At 45.1% G+C, this 8274-nt stretch overlaps 1 pseudogene; it reads right to left on the bottom strand.

Annotated features, from left to right (window-relative positions):
* Nucleotides 1-425: 425 nt before the first annotated feature.
* On the bottom strand, nt 426-1474 carry LOC101580405 (annotated as a pseudogene).
* Nucleotides 1475-8274: the final 6800 nt, after the last annotated feature.

Raw genomic sequence — 8274 nt, 5'->3', positions numbered from 1 at the left:
TATATATATTACTCCAAATAAAATCCTTTAAGACAGTTATGCCCAAGACATTCAGTATTGGATTTGTAGACTGGATCCCAGGCTGTGACCAACTGGGGAAAGGTCAGACAAGGCTTGGTGAGTGAAGCCATGTAACCTAGTAATACACATCTGTTTGAAGAGTAACTGGAGTCTGCGCAATGAAGTGTCTCAGATGCTGGGCTACTTGATACTAACCAGGACTACAAGTGCAGCACCATCCAGCATCAGAACAGAGCTGTGGAGTTTTGTGAACCATTTCTACTTCTAACTTTCAGAAATTGATGTTTCCCCAGGCCATCTTAAGAGTGCTGCTTCGATCACATGTGAGCTAAAAAGGACAACGGGCACAACTCCAACTAAACCGTCCTGTAGCCTAGATAGTGACATGGTGATGCTGGAAGATTCTAAAACTGCAGCTCCTTCTGGATCGACCACAGGGTATCCACACTCTTCTTCAAATGTGCCTCTTCCTCAGGAGCCAGAGTCACCCTCACAACATCAGAGATCCCATTCTGTCCCAGGACACAAGGGACACTAAGGAGGACATCATCCTTGATTCCATAGAGCCCCTTAATCATGGTAGAAATTGGGTGCACCCTCCTAAGGTTCTTCATTATACTTCCTGCCAAATCTGCCACTGACAGTCCAATGGCCTGGGACATGTAGCCTTTTAGTTTGATCACTTCGTAAGCACTGTCATTCACCTGTTTGTGAACCTCTTTCCAGTGTTCCTTATCCCCATCAGTTCCCAACTCAGGGTGCAGATTCTTCAGGGCGATACCAGCAACATTCACGCCACTCCACACAGGGACGCTGGAGTCACGCCACTCCACATAGGGACGCTGGAGTCTCTGTGCTCCCCAAGGATCCAGTTGTGGCAACTCAGTAGGTGCATGCCCAGCCTTTCCCCCATCAGGTAGCGGAACTGGGTTGAATCCAGGTTGCAACCACTGCTGATAACACGGTTCTTGGCAAAGCTATTTATCTTCCAAGCCATATAGGTCAAGATATCCACTGGGTTGGACACAACAAGCAACTTGCAGTTGGGACTGTACTTCACAACATTAGGAATGATGAACTTGAAGATGTTCACATTGTGCTGCACCAAATTAAGGCGGTTCTCTCCCTCTTGCTGACATGCTCCAGCAGTGATGATAGCCAGCTTGGAATTGGAGGTTACATTATAGTCTTTGCCAGAGACAATTTTTGGTGTCCTGAGGAAAAGGCTGCCGTGCTGGAGATCCATCATCTCTCCTTTCAATTTGTCTTCCATGACATCAACAAGAGCAAGTTCATCTGCCAAGTCCTTCATTAAGATACTGATGGCACAGGCCATGCCAACAGCACCAACCCTGACAACTGTGATCTTATTCTGGGGCACCTGTTCCTCCTTAAGGAGATTCACAATCAGCTGATCCTTGAGACTGGCCATCTTGGACTTAGAACCACAAGGAACCAGGAATGCATGTGGGGCGGGCGTCGGGGTGCATGCTTCTCAGATCTGGACTCGGCAGCAGCTCTGACACTCCCCTTCTTTTTTTTAAGTATGTATTTAAGACAGGTTCTGTAGGGTCTCACTACACAGATCAGACTCCTGGTGATTCTCCCGTTTTTAGCCTCCCAAGAGCTAGGATTATAGGTGCACGCCACTGTGCCCAGTCTCAGTCTCAGCACACCCTAGGGGCGGGGCTGGTACGGCACAGGGCTGCTGAGTTCTGCCTAAGCAAGCACTTTAATCCACTGAGCTATCTGGCCAGCCCTGATATCGCCCTTCTTGATGTCAAAATAGGTGCAGTAGCTCTTCTGGTGTCAAAAGCAGTCATAATATGTGAAGAAATGGGACATTGCCTGTTGTGCATCTCTTTCTATTATGAAGGAAAATTCTTTCTAGAATTTTCAGTTCAGGATGCCAGGGATGTACCACATACTACATGAAGTGAGATGGAAATGACAAGCCAATAAAAATTTGTATTGATCCCTGATCTTGGGGAGTAGGCCATCTTCCCTGAGCAAAGAACTGTAGTGGCTGAATATCCAAATAAAATTGGGGTTCAGTCTCCAAAATAAAATAAGAGAAGGAGCTAGGTATAGTGGCACACACCTGTGATCCCATCACCCTGGAATGATGAGAAAGAAGAATAACAGATTTGAACCTTGCCTAGGTAAGAGCAACTTACCAAAATCCTGTCTCACATTGAAAAAATTAAGAAAAGGTTGAGAACGTAGCTCAGTGTGAGGGTACTGGGTTCAATGTGCAGTAGAGAGTGATAGAGATAGATAGATAGATAGATAGATAGATAGATAGATAGAGACAGACAGACAGACAGACAGACAGACAGACAGACAGACACAAACACAGAAAGACACACAGAGAGATTGGGTAGATAATCAACAATGCTTACTCCACTAACAAATATATTCATTTTCTGTAAAGAGGTGTGTGTGTGTGTGTGTGTGTGTGTGTGTGTGTGTGTGTAGGAGGAAGACAAATAGCATTTATCAGTCTGTTACATGGAACAACTACATCAAAGACAAGAAAGTGTAATACAAAAATCACGGTTGAATACCTCTTGTTCTAAATGTGTACCGCTTCTAACGTCTTATCAATTAGTATACCCTCTTTAAAATAAATTTAAAAAAGAAAAAAAGGACAAGAAAAAAATTAAGGTTTATTGAAAGTAGGTGTTAATGTTTAATTATTTGACCAATCTTGAATACCTATATGTTTTAATCCGAGCAACAGATTAGACGATAAAAATATGTACTACAGCAACCATTGTTAATCTTTATTCTTTTTTTTTTTGTATTTAGTACAGGGTCTACAGGGTCTCACTACACAGACTTGTAGTGATTCTCCTGTTTTCAGCCTCTCAAGTGCTGGGATTACAAGTTTGTGCCACCACACAGTCTCAATCGATGTCTCAGTGAGTCCTGGGGGCAGAGCCAACATGGCACGCCTGGGATCAAACCCCAGCCGCTGCACTCTACCTAAGCAGGCACTTTAGTCCACTGAGCTATCTGGCTGGCCCCTTAAATTTTTATTCTTGTTTTGAAATTCTGTACAATATGTAATGTTGTTTGTTACTCTGTTTCTATCTTTGTTTCTATTTGTTTTTGCTTCTGGTTTTGTTTTTACTCTTTAAAATAAAATTAAACAATAAAAAATTTTAAACAAATCTGTTAACATGATTTAAGTTTGGTGATGGTGTGATGAATGGATGCTTTCACTTATAACATTTTTATTAGTTTATATTACTTTGGTAATTTAGCTTTAAAGGACTGCTTCAATCTGAAAATGGTATGCTCAAAAATAGAGCTACGATTTAAAAAAAAGAGAGCTAGAGAAGCATATGTTGGTGTAAGCTAGTGCCAGACCTGATCCCTTACACATGCACCAGGTACCAGTGGCAGCTTTGTCTGTACTGGAGATTTGGAGGCGCAAGGCGATCAGAGCCTGCTCTCATAAAATATTCACACCATGCCGCCCCTTCTCTCGCCCTCGCAAAGCTGCCTTCATGTCATGAACTGGCCCCCTGTGCCATTTTCCCGCAGGGACTGAACGTGATGGGCAAGGCAGTGTGAGCGTGCTGGCCCTCTTGGCAGTTCTGTTTCTCATCATAAGTTAATATTGTTGATTCTTTAGCTCAGATAGCAGGATAGGAGCTGTGCTGGTCTGATGGACTCCCTAACACCCAATATATTGCTTCTCTCTTAATGCTGTTAACGTAAAATTTACAAGCCTGGACTATGATGAATTTACCAAAGTAAATGTCATCCCTGGTACCACTTGGCAGCTGGCCAGCCAGCTGTCCTGATGACACCTCTGTCTCCTGAAGCACATTTCTTCCCAGTCATGTGCTTCCTAGACACATTCATCTCACCAGCTGTCTTCCTCTTTATCCTTCCCTGTCTCTTCCCCAATGACTCTCTCTCTAACTCTCTCTCTCTCCTTTCCACCCTCATCCCTTAACCTTTCTTTATTCTTCCATACCCTTTGTTTCTTTCATTTCTCACTTTAATTAAATATGGAGCAGAGTAATAGGATATATCAGAGCTCTGTGCCAAGTACAATGTTGGGCTATAAACTAAAATTTGCTTTCAGTCAGCATGGTAGCACATGCCTGTAATTCCAGTATTCTGAGAGGTTGAGATAGGAGGATCACAAATTGCCCAGTCTAGGCAATTTACTGGCTTAGTGAGACCTTGTCTCAAAACAACAACAACAACAACAAAGGGCTGGAGGAATCTGTGTGAAGGCCCTGGATTCAATCAACAGTACCACACAAAATATTCTTTCTTGACTTCATGATAGCTCTAAATTAGCTTCACAATAGCTTTTATTTTATTTTACAGCAGAGAAATTGAGGCTTATAAAGTACAGGTAGTTACAATTTAAATTTTAAAGATTTTCTGTTTAATTTTCAATTAGTAAATTAAATACCTTATGCTTCCTTTTCCATAGAAAATTCAATTTGAGGGCCAGCCAAATAGCTCAGTGGATTAAAGCTCCTGCAAACAGGAGCGGGGGCTGGGGGGTTCAATCCCAAGCCTGCAGTGCTGGCCCTGCCCCTGGGGCACACTGAGACAGCAGTTGAGACTGGACATGGTGGTGTGTGCCTGTAATCCCAGCTCTTGGGAGGCTGTAAACAGGTGAATCACTATGAGTCCAATCTAATAGTGAGACCCTGAACACCCTGTAGACCTTTCCCTAAAAATACAAAAGAAAGAAAATTCAATTTGAAATATGTTGGTGGGGCCGGGGAGATGGCTCAGTAGAATAAGTGCTTGCCTGGCAAGCCCAAGTGTGTGAGTTCAATCCCTGGTTCCGAAAAAAAAAAAAAAAAAAAAAAAATATATATATATATATATATATATATATATATATACCACCACCTTACTTTTGGTTGTGTTTTGACTGTTCCAGGAAAAAATCCACCTTGAGTGTGTTTATTCTTTCCTTAGACTGGAGAAGGAAATGAGAAAGGGATAAGGAAAGATATATTTTTGTGGTACTGGGAATTGAACCCACACAGCGTTTGTGCCCAGCTACATCTCCAACCCTTTTAAAATTATTTAGTAGAACTACATGTGGTTGGCACACTGTATTCTACTGAGGACTGAAACCTCAGTCTTCAGACAGGAGCCACCAAGAGTTTGAGACCAGCCTGGGCTGCATAGTGAATTCAAGATCAGCCAGAGGTATACAGTGAGACCATGTCTAATCAACCAAGATGCCCAAGCTAGGCAGCTGAATTTGTGACTCTCCTGTCTTTGCTTCCCAGAAATCTGAGGTTTCAGGTGAGTACTACTGCAACCCACCTTTTTTTTTTTTTAAGTGGGGATGGAGGTGACAAAGTCTTGCTCTGTAGTTACAATGATTTGATGTGCCCCATGTAGCCTGGGCTGACCTCAAGCTCCCAACCTTCTTTCATCAGTCTCCTGAGTGCTGGAAATGCAAGAGTAAGCCACCATGACCGGCTAGAAAGAGACAACTTGAAGATAGATCTGACTAATATAGCTCCTTTCTGCTCTTGTCCTGCCCTGTCCTCTTTGCTCAAAGCATGACTTCACCCTGATTTCTCTGGTGAATCTTAGTCTTTCCCATGGAAGTCATGAACTCTGCCTCATAAGGCTGAACAAAATTTCTGTATTTATGAAAAATAAAGAAAATAATTCTTCAACACCTATATCTGTAAACTTTCAGTAATCTTGAGCTGCAGACTGTGTTTGTGTTGGGTGTGTTCCCTAAAAGCTCACTTCTGATTATTTTGGGTGTTGAATTAGGCTGCTCAGCCCCAGCAGCTATTCTTCTATGATTCAAAAAGATGGTGAGGCAGAAGAAGAAACAAGAATGTCCATAGCGCTCCAGTGCAGGTCTGGAAGGAGCAGAGGAAAAAAGCCAGGCTGCATCTAGATGTGTTTGAGCCCCCTCCACACTTACTCCAGGGTGCGAAAGGTGCTTGGCTCCTAGAGATGATAGTCCCAGGATCTTTTTCTAGGCTGGAGGAGTAGGCAGCAAAGACTGTTTCAGAGTGCAGCAGCAGTGAAGTACCAGGTCCAGACCCTGGTGGTTCAGCACCACGGACAGAAATCGGGCAAAATGGGCCTGTGCAGGCGTTCAGCATCGCCCCCACCCCCACCCCCATCCATAACTATTTCAGAAAGGGACCTAAACTGAGTGACTGGCCTCTAGCACTTAAAGGTTGTGATAAATGATGGCTTCATTTCATTCTAAGGGCCTCCACAATTTCTTTACTGAATTTTTTATTCTGCAGACTTTTAGCAGTCAGATCCATGTTGGAGCAACTCTTATTAAGATGTGTTTAATTTGTATATATCCACATACAGCAGGGTTTCTCCGTTCTAGTTTTAATATAAATGAATTGTTCAAAGGAAACCGGATTATTTCAGGCCTTTATTCCTGTTGCCTTTCCCTATTCCTACTGCTTCAGTCTGGCATTTCCTCCACATGACTGCAGCCAGACTTCCCACAGCCAGGGGTTTGTTGGGAGCATTCTATATAGCTCTCTCCAGTTAATTTCCCCCATCTGTTTGTCTTCTGAAAGATCCTTGAGAGGCTCAGAGGGAGTCTGCATTTTATTGTTGCGCATAGGGTCAGAACCTTTGAGCTGAAGTCCCTCGAGCTCCCATGACTGGCGCCTTGGAGACTGCTAAAGAGATGGGACCCGATTTTGAAGAGAGGAGAGAAGGCTGGTGCAGTGAGAACTCATTCCGATATGAAAGAGTCCTGGGTCTCTAAGCAGCTTCTAAAAATACCATCTCCCAGCGCTGGGGGCAGGGGGAGGGGAAATTGAGCGTGAGAAGAATGGAGATGGGAAGGAAGTGGGGATGTAGGAGCCCTTCTTCAGGTAGATCTTATTTCAGAGGCCCGCCTGCATCCAGGAAGCGGGCAGGTGCCACACCCCTTCTGCTGCCTCAGCGGGCTTCTGCCTCCCGTGGTGTGTGAGCCCCGCCCCCATAAGACCTTTCTAGGAGCAAAGGAGACCAATTCCTCCTACCTATTCCTCCTATAACTACATATTGTCTGATAGGCATGAATATGTGTGTCTGTGCACATTCTATGTACACACATGTGTGCACAGGCACACAGAAACAGCACACGAAAACAGCTTGTAAATGGCCAGTGATCTGGGAAGCCAGGAATTTTCACTGCGCTCTTCGCTTAGAGAGGTATAGAATGTGGCAAAGATGGGGCACTCAACCCCCCCCCACATATCCTGGGCACAAAGCATGGCACCCAGAAAGTGTTTGGAAGGGCAAGGAGTACACATATGCAAAATGACACAGACACTCGGACCTTACAGGCCAAAAGGATGCATGCAAGTCTCCCAGTCATCTCTAAGCTTCTCCAGCTACTATAGCGTCTAAAGGGAGAGGAGGTGCGTTCCCCCAAGATGAGAGCTCTGAAAAGCCACAAAGTGGGTGGAGCTTTTGCCCCTCAAGTTCAGCTCTGATGGTGAAAGATCAATAGCTGCCGCCTCCTTCCTCCTGAAGAGTCCTGGCCCTTCCTACCACCGAGCGGTTAAACCCTTGGCTTGCACATAAATGACCTTCAATAAATAGAGGTCGTGTTCCACGTTTTCTTGCAGCTTCTCTAGCGCCGGCTGAACTCTGTCTGGGAGAAGGGCTCCGTCTCTTGCAGAAGCCTCGGATTCCCGGTCGCTGCACTCCTTGCCAATCTCCTGGTTGGGTAGATTGGGATACTCAGTGGGGACCCCAGCCTAAACAGCCTGAAGACGGAGGTGGGTGTGGGTTGTGCTGAGATGGCTTGACAGTAGAACCCAAAGAACCGATGGTTCTGCGAATCTCTATCCCAGGGTCTACATTTTCCCAGCCTTCGAAGCGCTGCTGATAGGGTGGGATCCTCTCTCCCACTTGGATCTCTTTTTCTGAGCAGTTCCTGTGGTCGAGGTTCGCCCATTCCAGAGAAAGAGAGAGAGAGAGAGAGAGAGAGAGAGACAGAGAGAGAGAGAGAGATCAAGCCGTGATATACCAGGTGCCGCAACACAGCAAGAAGCCGAGGGCTGGGAGGTGAAGCGATCTCAGAGCGTAGGGTCAGGGCACTTAGCTTAGAAATCCTCGCAAGTCCTGGGAGCCGGAGGGCTCCCAAGCTAGCTCGAGGCTGCAAGAGTCGCTGCTTCCCAGCGGGCCTGCCCTTCTTAAGCCACGCCCACATTGCCTACTTCTGAGGAACGAGGACTAAGGTTTAGCGCCCTGTACTACGGGTGACAG

The sequence above is a fragment of the Octodon degus genome, unplaced genomic scaffold (genome assembly GCF_000260255.1).
Source record: "Octodon degus isolate 3935 unplaced genomic scaffold, OctDeg1.0 scaffold00130, whole genome shotgun sequence".
Taxonomy (NCBI): domain Eukaryota; kingdom Metazoa; phylum Chordata; class Mammalia; order Rodentia; family Octodontidae; genus Octodon; species Octodon degus.
The sequence above is the reverse complement of the archived record's forward strand: the minus strand, read 5'-3'. Positions and strand labels throughout refer to the sequence as shown.